Genomic DNA, 13296 nt, shown 5'->3' with positions numbered 1-13296 from the left:
TCTCGATAGGATCTCTGTCAAACGGTTTTGGTTTTGCAGGAACAGCTGGGTATAGTGGAGGTGGATCAGCTTGTCCACTCGCTTCATATTCTGGTAAGGGAAGCGAAGGGGGCGAAGGGGCTGTTGCTATTACCAAGTTATTGTCTTCTTTATCTAAGAACATTGCTTTCGAATTTTTAATCTTTTGTTCCCTGCGGTTTGCTTCCTCAAGCCACCTGTGTGCCTGAGGGACTCCTAATTGTCGTTGCTTTTTTAGCTGACCTTTCACATGTGTTTTAAGTTGCCTAACAAGTTTAATAAGTGAAGGTTTATCTAAATTACCGTCAAATTTGTATTTATCAACCCATTTTGTATAATACCTAACATTATCAGCACGCTGTAATTGCATACATTTTGCATCTTCGGTTATGGGCGGGTCTCGGGAACTTTTCGTGCACTGATTTCCCATGTTGCCTTAGCTAAGTTAAAAATTGTTACGTAACCCTTTTTATCACATGGTACCACGATTTTACACCTTTTCACAGTTTATCTAGAATAACTGCCTATCTATTCTGTTTCCCTGATCTATGACAAGCCAGCAATCTTTTTTGTCCCTGATCTGCACAAACAAATCTCTCTGACAAAACAATAATACTGTAACAAGTCCCTGATCTAAAACAGAAAAAAGGTAAATTCCTCCTTACCTGACCCTCCGTGTCTTGATCCCACCGGAACGTTGACTCGTCCTCCAATTCCAGATCAGAAATAGTGGCTGGCCTCTTTCGAACGACAATTCAGTCAGAGGTCTTTCAAAGCAGAAGAGCCGATGTGGCCACTTCTCCGTACGGGTACATGCCACCGGGCCCAATTCTGACCTGAGCCAGAGTGAGAGATATGTTTCCGGTCCGAAGGACCAAACTGTCAAAGGAAAAATATACTTTAAAAATGATCAATACGCGGTAGGTTCAGGTTAAGGCACTTTAATCTTGCAGCAAGGAGACAAAAATGTGCTAATACAGAGTTTGTCTGACTAGAATCAGGAAATGCAAGCATTTTTATACATTTTCTAATAAGACATTGCCTACCAAGCTGACGTAGTGAATCACAGGTTTTGTCATCATCATTTCAAAGTGATTGTTTTTACAATATTCTGCTTGTACTATCAATTTTTGTGAGAAACTTCCTAAGAAAAACAACGTGGCCTTGGCTACCACCAGTTAGATATATGCAATGTTACAATTCAAGGTACTATGGCTAATTTGAGCACAAAGCAAGTATAGATTGCAGTTCATTTCTCCAACAGTCTTTTGTCTATGTTATCTCTAACTTCCTGCAGCTGTGCATGTTCTCATACTTCGAACAGAGCTAACTGCTCAAAATCATTACATTACAGAATATAGCATTGTTCATTCATTTCTTCCTGACCTAGCAGATAATCACCTGCTTCTCAAGTACATTTCCAAAAGGCATAAACATGAATATTGCTGTGCTAGCAATTACTAGGTCAGAGGGCATCTTGCAAGTTTCAGAAAGCACACTGCAGTTTCAAAAGCATCTTTTAGTCTCATATGAAACTCAGCTGTATATCAAATAGTGCATATAAAATAGAATGAAAAACATGTTAACTTATTTAGTTTCTAATTAGCATTAAGCACACACATTAATACATTTTTTCTGACAGTTTATTACTTTAGTTTAATAAGAAGCAGTTTCAGGCTAAAGGAAAGCATTCATGCTAGCACCTGTAGTTGATTTCTAGCTGCACCTTCAAAGGCTTTTTTTTCTATGTTTATTATTGGCACAATTATTTGTTTATATAAATCATTATTTTAAATTTCAGGCATCCTACTGAATCAGACTTTTGTAATTTCTAATATGCAAACATTAATCACTGATGCAACACTATTTTTATCCTTTGTACTCTCCTTGGTTTATATAAAACACACCTTAATACTCGCAGGATGTCAAAGTAAATGAATGAAAAGAAAAATAGAAAACTGCTGCTTCTCCTACAAGGATGTCCTGGCAGCTCTGATGGACAGGATTTACATTTTAAAGCTGCTAGTATTTGACAACTTAAATAGACATTACAGGTACCAAATATATATACAATATATTTGTGGTACTTTTCCCCCACTGTCCATTGACTATCAATCCTGACCAATTGGCCTATGTGTTGCCCATCACTGTGATGTTTGCCTAAAGACTCTGCCTCTGTATTCAGTCTTCTACAGGCTGCTAACAGAGGATCTTTGCTTAGAGGGCTTCCTCAGACTAGCCGTGATGGATCTGCTGCACATACACAAAACAAGCAGCACCAGAAACAATAGATCCAGGGATCTGAACTTCAATTATGACATAAAAAGAACATGCTGGAGAAACAGATATGCATCCCAAAGGATCCCTGCATTATTATAGAATAGGCTCCCTATTCATGTAAAACAGAGTTGTCTCTGACCCTTTTCAAACAAAACCTTAACAACTGGATGAAAAATTGCAAATTTACCTCTGTTTGGCCCCCATGTCCATATGGACAGAGGAAATCAATAAGAAAATCTAACTAACACCCCTCAACAAATCCTTAGCTACCTGCCTACTAACATGCCCTCCCATATGATACCTGGGATCCCAATAGTCTGGGGTACATGGCTAGGCTTGTAAGGACCCTAATGGCCATTAGCCTAGTAACAATGTATGAACCTATGAACCATTGATTGTTGACAGGGAGAGGTCATCATCTATCCAGCCATTAGAAGTGATTCACATTTTCTTGTTTTCTCCCTGGTCCTAACTTGTTTGAATCAAGCTAGGCCCTGAAAAGATGCATGCAGTGAACTATCTCCAGAAACCATCCCCTCACTTCTGCATAAGACATTCTTTCAAATAGGTCTGGGTCTCCCCTTGCAGCATGAGTGGTGGTCCCTCTGGTTTCCACAAGGAAGATAGCACCATCTAGTGTTTGCTAAGTGCATGTGAACCTCTTCCATCTCCCTGGAGATGTTAGCAGGCCATGCCCCTCCTTTTCTCTATCTTTCCCTGCCTGGTTTCTCCACTGCTTTGGCTGTTAATCAAAACCATGTTGCCTGGGTTACAGTCAGAGGTCTGGCCTTCTGTGTCAGACTTACAGATGTGTGCAGATAATTTGATGTATAATTATTTATCAGTATCTTTTTTCAGAAAAATCACACTCCAGATGTTAATATCCCATTGGAAAGGAAGATTTAAAAAAAAAAAAAACTGCAGCAAATGCTTGAAGGATTGCAATACGTTTGATCATAAGCACAAATCAGAATGTAAAATCAGTATGACTACTTGCCATTGGAGAGCTGTAACAGTATTTAGAACTTTGAACCTTAAATCAATTAGAATAGCTGAACATTATCATTTTGCTTTCACAGAGTATATGCATGTGTGTGCATGTATGCGCATGAGCGAGTGTATGTGTGCATTGTAAAAATATGTATGAACTGCATCAATCACAGTACATAAAACATTTAAACATAGAAATGTAACAGATCAAAGGAGGCACAAACTGTCCTCTTTCCAATCTGTTAACCCTACCACTGGCTATTGCACTGATGAAAATATTTTTAATTTCATTCTTTTCACTGCCATCTCTGAAATATGAATTCTTAAACTAAGGGTAATATATGACTTGTCATCTTCTTTAGTATATGTGGAAAAAAATTTTTTATGAAAAAATATGTATTTATTTATTGACATTTAAGTACCAGGAAAGTCTGGCTGGGAAGGAGCTCACTTTCAGTAGAGGCCAGGGAGAAAAACACCAAAGTATTATAAAACATTTTAAGAAGAATCATGTTGCAGTCTTTAAAAATATTACAAAAAATGAATACAGTTTAAATAATTACACCCAATTAGACATAATATGAAAACACTGGTTAAGAGTAGAGATACAAGTTATATGAAAATGATTTAATAGTTAGAAAAATTTTAACCCGTTTATAGAGATAGTAAAAGTAAGTTAATATAATACAAATAGTGACTGCAATACAAGGTGAGAGAAAAACAGGCTTATGGTCTATTTAGGAAGTCATGGTAGATAACCTGACACAAGTAAGGAAATGAGTGAAGAAGGGAGAGTAAGGAGATGTAAGGTATAAATAGGTATTTCTTCACATTTCAGGATATAGTTTGTCCTGGTGTTGAGCAAGAACAGAGCCAGATTTTGGCTAGGAAGTCTTCCAGAATGGTTTTGAAGGATGGGAGGGAGTGTGTTGACCTGATGGATAGAGATAAGGAGTTCCAGGCCTTAACAACACAGTACAAGTACAGACAATGCCCAGCAGATTTCATAGGTTTGTGAACAGAAAGGAGTTTTTGGTTATTGGATCAGAGTGACCGACTAGGAACATAGGTGTGTAGAATGTTATTTACTGCAGGACAAGCAGATGAATTCTGGATAATTTTATAAGTGGTAAGAAGTTGTGTACATGTTAGTTGATGGGGTACTTCTAATCATTTTAGGCTTTTTAGTGCTATACAGTGGAGGGTTCTGAAAGGGGTATTTGCTGCAAATTATTATAGCATTGTTCAAATTTTGATTTTTGTGATGCCTGAAGGTTAGTAAGGATGGGAGCACCATAAAGAAGTGTGGAGAGGAGATAAGTAGTGGCAAGTGTAGCTTTAGCTGTGTTGGTGAGAATGTTTTATGCTGTATGAAGCATACCTAGTTTTCATGAATTTTTCTTGTGCAATTTTCTATATGCAGGTTGAATTTATGATCATCATCTGCTATCATCCCTAATAATTTACTATGAGAAGTAACTTCAATGATTGTATTATCAAGGGAGGGAAGACTTTAAATTTTGTTTTTTTCATGGGATATGCTGTGTGGATGTGTAGAGGGTGTTGGTGAGAATGTTAAAGAGGAGGGGACCAAGGACAGCACCTTGTGGTACAGCAGTGGTGAATGGGAGGTATGGATAGAGGGAGGAGTGCCATTTTACTGACTGATACCTACTGGACAGGCAGCTTTTGAACCATAGAATGGTGGGCTGAGAGGTTTGAAGTAGAATTTTGCTGTGACAAAATGTGTTGAAGACTTTAAACAAGTCTAGACATAAGGAGGAGACTAGTTTGCAATTATCTCTAGCTTTATTGACAGTATCTATATATATTAGAAGTGCAATGTTAGTACTATGGGAAGGACAGAAATCATGTTGTATGGGGATAGGAGTTCCTCCTGAGGGACACAGTTTAAAAGTAATTTGGACAGGGGGATGATTGCTGCAGGTCTAAAGTTAGTAATGTCTGTTGAATTTCCTCTTTTGTACAGAGGGATAATATGTGACTTTTTCCAGAGACAAGGAACATGGAATTCCTGGAATGATCTATTTATAAGGTTCAAGACAGGGTAGGCAATGTTATTGGCTGCTATATTAAGGTATTTGCTTGAAAGGTCATCAGTTGAAGTAGAGCTTGGTTTAAGTTTGTCTAAGAGTAGTTTTATATAGGATGTGGCACAGGTTTGAAAGTGAAAGTGGATGTGGTGATACATGGCTGTGCAGGGTTAGGATCAGATGCTGGGGAATCCTTTGTTAGAAATACTATGCTATTTATGAAATAAGAGTTCAACTATATTGTGGTTTTGAGTAATGAGTTATTGGAAGATAGTTTCGGGATGAATTTATGGACAGGATGCAAGACTTGTTCAATGGCTGTCCAGACTTTTTCAGGGTTGTATTTACTATTATTCAGAATAATTATTATAGTACAGTTTTCATCTTCATTAATTTGCTTTTTAGGATGACTGTGAAGCTTTCTGAAGTTTTCAAGACATGGTGGTTTATATTTTTGCCATTTCCCCATGCTTTTTTCTCTATCTTGCATTAGCATTCTATTCCTTTTGGATAGCCAGATTGCTTTGTTTGTATTTAGCCTCTTCCTTCCAGGAGGTGCAAGACTATTTAGGCTATTCAGGAAAGTTGTACGGAATTCAATTACAGCATCAACTAATGGGGGGACTTTTAGGAAGTTTAATTTAATAGATGACAGGGTAATACATGAATATTTCTAGGTTAAACTTGAAAAGGTTATGTGTTGTTTTATAAACATGCTGTTTAAGTGGTTATGTGAGATATCTGGTTGTATAGATTGGGAAATGATCACTGAGAGAGTCTGACATTGTACCTATGATGGAGTATTTGTTAGGGTCTGATACTAGGATCCAGTCTAACAGGGAACTTGATGTCTTGCTATAATGTGTGGAGCTATGAATTAGTTATGTGAAGCCAAATAAGTTCACGATAGATGTAGGAGAATTAGTTTATGTCCAACCAATTGACATTCAGATCACCTAGCAGTATTATTTCTTGTGGAATTGTTATGGATATTCAATGTAGGGTATCGTCCAGTATAGCTGTATTGTCAATAGGAGGGATGTGAAGAACAGTAATACATGTTTGTTTTTTTAATTGTTTAATATCAGGAAAGTAATAAGAAGCGCTTCTGAGTTGAATTTTGGTATTGGTTTGTTGTAAGGGGAAATGTGGTAGTTGCTGGGAAATATTAAAGCAATACCACTACTTTTCCTCTTTATACAGTCATTATGGATGATATCATAGCCAGGATATATAATTTCAGAGTAGTTTATGCTGGCTTTAATCCACGTTTCACTTAGTGAGAATATCAGATTTATCTTGGGTAATCCAAGCATATAGCTCAGCAATTTTATTTCTTATGCATCTAATATTTACGGCAGCAAAAATTAGATTAGGGTTGGGGATTGACCATTGTAGGGCTAGAGTAGTGTGTGGAAGAGAATTGTCTTGAGGTTCATTGTGATAGGGGAGATCAAGTTTATGGTGAATGTCTCCTCCTAAGATTTTAATATATTGGAGAATTATTGATAACTGTTTTTTGGGGAGTATTTTCCACTTAATTTTGTTTTGGTTTGTGTTGAAATGGAATTAATCAGTTTGTGTTTGAAGTAAAGGTGAGAGCCATCATTAAATAAGTTTGGTGTGATATATGGAGAGTTTAGGGAGGAAATATGAATAGGTGATTGGGACAGAGTTTGAGATGCTGTTATATAGTCATGGTAAGATGAGAAATAGCCCAGTAGCAGGAGGAGAATGGAGGATAAGCTGAGTACTAGCATGATTAAGCAAAGGGATCTGTATGTTATAGTTGGCAGGTAGTGTGGAAGTAGGGATCAAGAAATGGTGCTAAAAGAGTAACTGTAAGTTGAGAACTAGGTAAAAAGAAAGAGGAGCATTTGTGTGATAGTAGAAAATATGTTTGGGGGGGATTAGGAAATAGGAGCCACAAGTGAAATGTGTCTATAGGAAGTATAATAGTAAAGTAAGAGGTTTGAATGGGAATTGGGGGTAGGGTAGGGGAGCAAAGCCAAGCATTGTGGGCTTCTACCCTCAGGTAAATTATAACAGTTTATAGCCAATACAAAGCAATTAACAGAGAGGTACAAAGTACAACAGGTTTTCTTTCATTTCCTGAATGCAGAAACCTGTCAGCCAGGAAGAATAACTGTTATATACAGTGTAAACTATTGGTCAAGAGAAAGGACAATGGCCAACTTAGTAAATGGTCTTTAGAGTGCAAGGATTACTCTGTCAGAGGTGGGGGGTGTTAAAAACTAATTTCCACCACAGGCAGGCACTTATTTGGTTAGATGAAGTTAATACACAACAAGGTTCTTCAAGTTAAATTTGCGTACATTGTACAAAGACAAAATTCTAAGTGAAAATATTTATGAGTTGGCCCTTGTGACAAGAGCTCCTGCAGTACTGGGTCAGGAACATGCTGTGAAAGGAAAGAAAAAGGAAAGAAGAAACAAAAACTCTGTTTAAACTGGCATAGGGTGTGATGAGGGTGGACAGGATTAGGAATAAGTATATTAGAGGGTCAGCCCAGGTTGGAAGGTTTGAAGACAAAGCCAGAGAGGCAAGATTACATTGATTTAGACATGTGCTGAGGACGGATGCAGAGTATATTGAGAAAAAATGCTAAGGATGAAGCTGCCAGGTAACAGGAAAAGAGGAAGGCCTAAGATAAGGTTTATGGATGTGGTGAGAGAGGACATGAGGGTGGTTGGTGTGACAGAGCAAGATGCAGAGGACAGAAGGAAATGGAAACAGATGATCTGCTGTGGCAACACCTAATGGGAGCAGCCGAAAGAAGAAGATTATACTGAGGCAATACAGTTAATGCTTATTATAAAAAGAGATGGAGAAAGGACCACATTGAGTCAGAAAAAGAAAATGTGGGGAAAGTATAAGAACAGTGAAATGGTAAAAATGTTTATGAATGTGAACTGAAAGTATATTAGCAGGAGGTATACTGATTGAAAACCACAGTGATACGGTGATAATGTAGAGCTGTATAGAACAAGTTATCATAACAGAGTAGTACATTAAAAAGCAGAATATAAAACCATCACTTAATAAAATTCACAGGATTAGCCAATATATTAAATCACAAGAAACTTACATTACACTCTGGCTAAAGGGTACAGGTTCAATATACATAAAGGTTATACTATTTGAATGAAGTTGATACAAGTACAACACACTACCAAGATCTGTTCATTGTTCTATACAGTCAGAATAAATAGAAATGTAATAGCATATGACATATATCTGCACTGAGAGGACATTGGTGACTGAGTGAAAGAGGAGAGAATAGTGAGGGAATATTTAGTAATACATTCTAGTACAGTGGCCCTCCCACCCTCAGGTCAATTATAGTAGAGAGCAATCAGTTTATGGCCAATACAAAGCAATTACAAAAGATGATAGTACTGATTCCAAATTTTGCTTAGATTTACATTTGCTACTATTTGCTAGCTCATCAAAAAAGCTTAAAAAAGAAAACAAAATATAGGAAGGCAGAGGAATTCCTAATAATATCACAGTTGCACATGGGATTTTGCTTAAAAGTATAAATTCTAAAGAATTTCTTAGGTGAACAGAGCAACACTATTAAAAATAGAGATAAGGAAAAAAGGAAACACATTATAATAGTTATGCACCTTCTGAAAACATTTAGGAAATTTCACAATTCTGATGAAATAATTTATTCTGACAGCACTTGCTGTTAATCGACACTCATTGCCTTCACATTTTTTGGATCATGGTGAAGCAATCCACAATATTTTGTTGTGGATTAAAAATGCATTGTTTTACAAGTTGATAGTAGCAAAAGAAATGTAGGTGAAGACAGGTTTATTACAATGGCTTAACCAGTGTCAGTTCAAGCTTTATTTTCTTACCTGGGCACAATAGGGGACAAAGTAACTAGCTGGTGGGGCATGTAGGATGTGAAGAAAAAAAACACTATACCAGTAAGGTATAGAGTACATGATACATGGTAAGAACTCACCATTAATCCACTGTTAAAAATGAAACATCATTTCCTTACACACACACGCACACACACACACACACACACACACACACACACACACACACACACACACACACACACACACACACACACACACACACACACACATGCGCACGCACGCACGCAGACACACAATCTGTCATGCTCAAGGATTAAGGTTTGGATAAAGTGTTGGTATGCTAAAGTCTATCAAGTCAACAGTGTAGCTTCCAGTACACCAGAGGACAGAAGATGCCATGCACAAAGATGTTAAAAAGGAAATTATAGACTCATCAGCCTAACTAGTCTGATCTGCAAGGCCATGGAGTGGATTATCATGGACCTAATTAACAAGGACATTGTCAACCTCCAGACACTTGATCCCACACAGTTTGGTTTTGTCAAGGGGAGGTCATGCCTGTTAAATTTGGTCAGCTTCTTTGAGACAGTCACCAAGGCCATAGACAAGGGGAAGATGGTACACACCACCTACCTTGACCTGGCCAAGACCTTCAATACTATTCCCCACACAGGTATAATAGATAAACTCTCTCAACTAGGTATCAATCCATATGTTACCAGATGGGTAGCAAATTGGCTCACTGATAGAACCCATCTAGTCAAAACAGGGGAAGCCACCTCAAGTAGTAGACCCGTAACAAGCAGTATACCCCAGTGATCGGTCCTGGGGCCTCTGCTGTTTGGGATATACTTCTCAGAGGTGCAGGCCAAATCTCGTGGGCTATGGCTGACCAGGTTTGCAGATGACTGCAAGCTGGGTGCTGTCATCAATTCCCCTAGTGATGTGGACATCCTCCAAGAGGCTCTCACCCAAACAAATGAGTGGTGCCAGAAACATGGCTTCAAACTGAATGCCAAAAAATGCATCATCATCCCTTTTGGGGAGAATGACATACCCACAAATTATCACATTGATAATAAGGCACTAAGCACGCAATGAATCATGAGGGACGTGGGCATCCAGGTTGATAGCAAACTGACTTTTGACCACCATATTGCCTCTGTTGTACGGAAAGCTTTCTACATGACCCAACTCACTAGTAAGGGTATCTCATCCAAGGACAAGGTGGTCATAACATCCCTGTATTCTTCCCTTATAAGACCCATTATTGAATACAATGTCCCTTTCTGCATGTACCTCTCAAAGCACATGCAGCAGCTGGAAAGACCACAGAGGTTCCTCACCCAGAGAATCCCGGGCCTCAAACATCTACCCTAAACAGATAATCTAAAATCCCTGTCCCTTTACTCAGTCTCCTACAGACTCCTCAGAGGTGACCTTTGTCTGGCATACAAAGCAATCTCAGACCCCACCCTGATGGGACTGCTACATATCCGCAAGTCAAGCTCCACTCAAGTAACCCAGATGCAAGACCTCAACCTGGTCTGTGACATCAGCAGGACTTGGCAGGACAGATTTGTGTCCCAGAGACCCCCACTTTTGTGAAATAGGCTCCCTCTTCACATTAAGCAGAGTACCTCATTAAACCTTTTTAAGTGCAACCTGGATAACTGGATGGGGAACAGAAAATACAACCCTGGGATTCACCTGTATCCCTGTTTGACAGTAGTATAGGGTGCTGACTTGTTGGAACATGGGCTAAATTCTTGGCTAGGCTTGTAAGGGCCTCAGGGCCAATAGCCTAGTAACTTTCTATGAGCCTATGATCCTATGTTTGTGTCTCAGTAGAGACAGAAAATATTATTAACCCAAATTCAAGAAAAGAAAGTCTGTCTTATTTGGTTCTGTGCTATATTGTAAGGAAAATAATTTTAAAACAAATCCAGCACATTTTACCAACATTTAAGATACAACACTTATCTTCCCATTGCAGACACTTGTGAATAGGAAAGTAATTTAAGCATCTGTAAAATTCTTTGAAGTAGAAGTAAGAGTGGTTAGTTAACAGCTCCTGGATTATAAATATAGTTATGTCACCTCAGGAAGAAGTTGGGAGTGGGTCTGTGAGCACTTGGACTACAAATTTGAAGCCTTAAAATATGCAGTCCAGTTAGTTTATTTTGCCTGAGCATATACAAGTACTGTTAAAGAGGTAACAGCTGATTTGAGAACACAAATCAGAGTAATTAAAGCAAAAAAAGTAAAAAATGAAAATAGGTTCCAGAAGCTGGCTCACATTACATCTATTCTATTTACATGGAAGTTAAGAAAACATGATTTCCTTATGTAAAGCATGACTCAAGCAATGGGATCCTGAAGTGGATTCTCGGGGAAAAAAAACTCTGAGATCACTTTACAACAGCAAGTCCATTGAGATATGATAACCATAACCATTTAATTATCGTGATGCATTAAAGTAGTCAAGAGTCCAAATATATAGTGAAATTACTGAGATATACTGGTAATTATTTATTTATACTTTTTGTTGATGGTATTAGTCCTGGTAGGCCAATGGCCGCTTTTCTGGGGAGATCAGAGGTGATACTCATTCTGACTAGGGGAAATTTGGCAGGACACTGGGGAACCTCTTCTACTTTTGGTAGTTGGGGGAAGGCTTTGTGTGTTACACATCCTGACTTCCTGTTTCCTGTCCAGGCACAGAGGCAGCCAGGAGGAACAGGGAGAAAACATGGCTGATTCAGCTTTTGCTGAAAATGGAGTGAAAGTTGCTGAGAATATAGTTGAAATGGTAGAATCACTACCAGAAGTTTTCTGATTATGTGGGCACAGAAAAAACAGTGACATTGGAGAAAAAGGAGATTGTAGCTGTAACTGAGATGGATTCAGGAGGAAACTTTCAGAGGAGATTGTTTGAAGAAGAATCAGTTACCTCTGAAAAATGCATAATTGCAACCCTCCAATCGGGGGGGGGGGTTCAGGATGATTATTTAGAAGAAATAGTAAACCAAAGTGAGCCAGTTAGTGGAGCAGCAATTTCATGGAGTGACATCATGGAAAAAAAATAGAAGAAAAAGGAGAAGAACAGACTATGCCAGAAAAAGTTCCAGAGACAAACCCCCGGATTCACAAAAGCTTGCACAGAGTGCATGATTAGTGCAGGAGCTCACGCAAGCAATCCCTGGATTCTTAAAAGCTTGCACAGAGTGTTAGACTAGTGTAGGACATCACACAGGCAAGATGTCTGCCGTGTGATCCAGAACAGCCTTTAGGGGCATGCACGAGAGCTGCTAAAGCTAGTCTTGGACGGGCAGCATCATGGTATGCAAATTACCTCATTTGCTGGTGAAATCCATGCAAATGAGGTAAATTTGAGATCCAGCAAACACTAACCTGTCCGTGGAAGATTAGTGTTACCTGCAGAAATGTACTCCATTGGTAACGGGATACATTTCTGCAAATAGCTAAACGGAGCTATGACATCTCCAAATAAAGGATGCATACAGTTGAGGAAGCATGCCAATGGCCAAATATAATGCCATTGGCAGTGCAAAATGTTTAAAAACATAAACATTTTACTTTTTTTCCCCCTGAGCTCCGATGTTTAAGCATAGCGCAGCACTGCGCAAACGTGCGGCGCTTAAAAAACAAGAAAATTATTTAAAAAAAGCCAAAAATAGGCATTTTCACTAAAAAGCTTATTCTCAGGTGACTGGCAGGCTGAAGACAACATGGCTACTGACTAGTGATTGCTAAGGGGGGGGGGAGCTCAGTGTAAGAGATGCAACCATGCATTACTAGGCAATCCTATGCAAATGAGGATAAGGATAGTGAATCCCAATTTTCCCCAGCATGTGAGGCATGTCCCAAGAGTGTAAGATTTGGAGTAGGTGAGTGTAAGACTAGAATATAGGTGACATCGTGAGGGGGTGTGCTAGATAGGCTGTAAGCTAATTGGAGAACAGTGGCTTGTGTTTGCCCTGAGTTGCTCAGGATTGCAAAGAGACGTGTATACAGTTGTCCTATTTGAAAACCTCAAACCCAAGGTGCACACTGTTATAAGATAGGAA

The sequence above is a fragment of the Protopterus annectens genome, chromosome 3.part0, assembly GCF_019279795.1.
Source record: "Protopterus annectens isolate FY-2018-M chromosome 3.part0, PAN1.0, whole genome shotgun sequence".
Classification (NCBI taxonomy): Eukaryota; Metazoa; Chordata; order Ceratodontiformes; family Protopteridae; genus Protopterus; species Protopterus annectens.
This window is presented reverse-complemented; position numbering follows the sequence as displayed.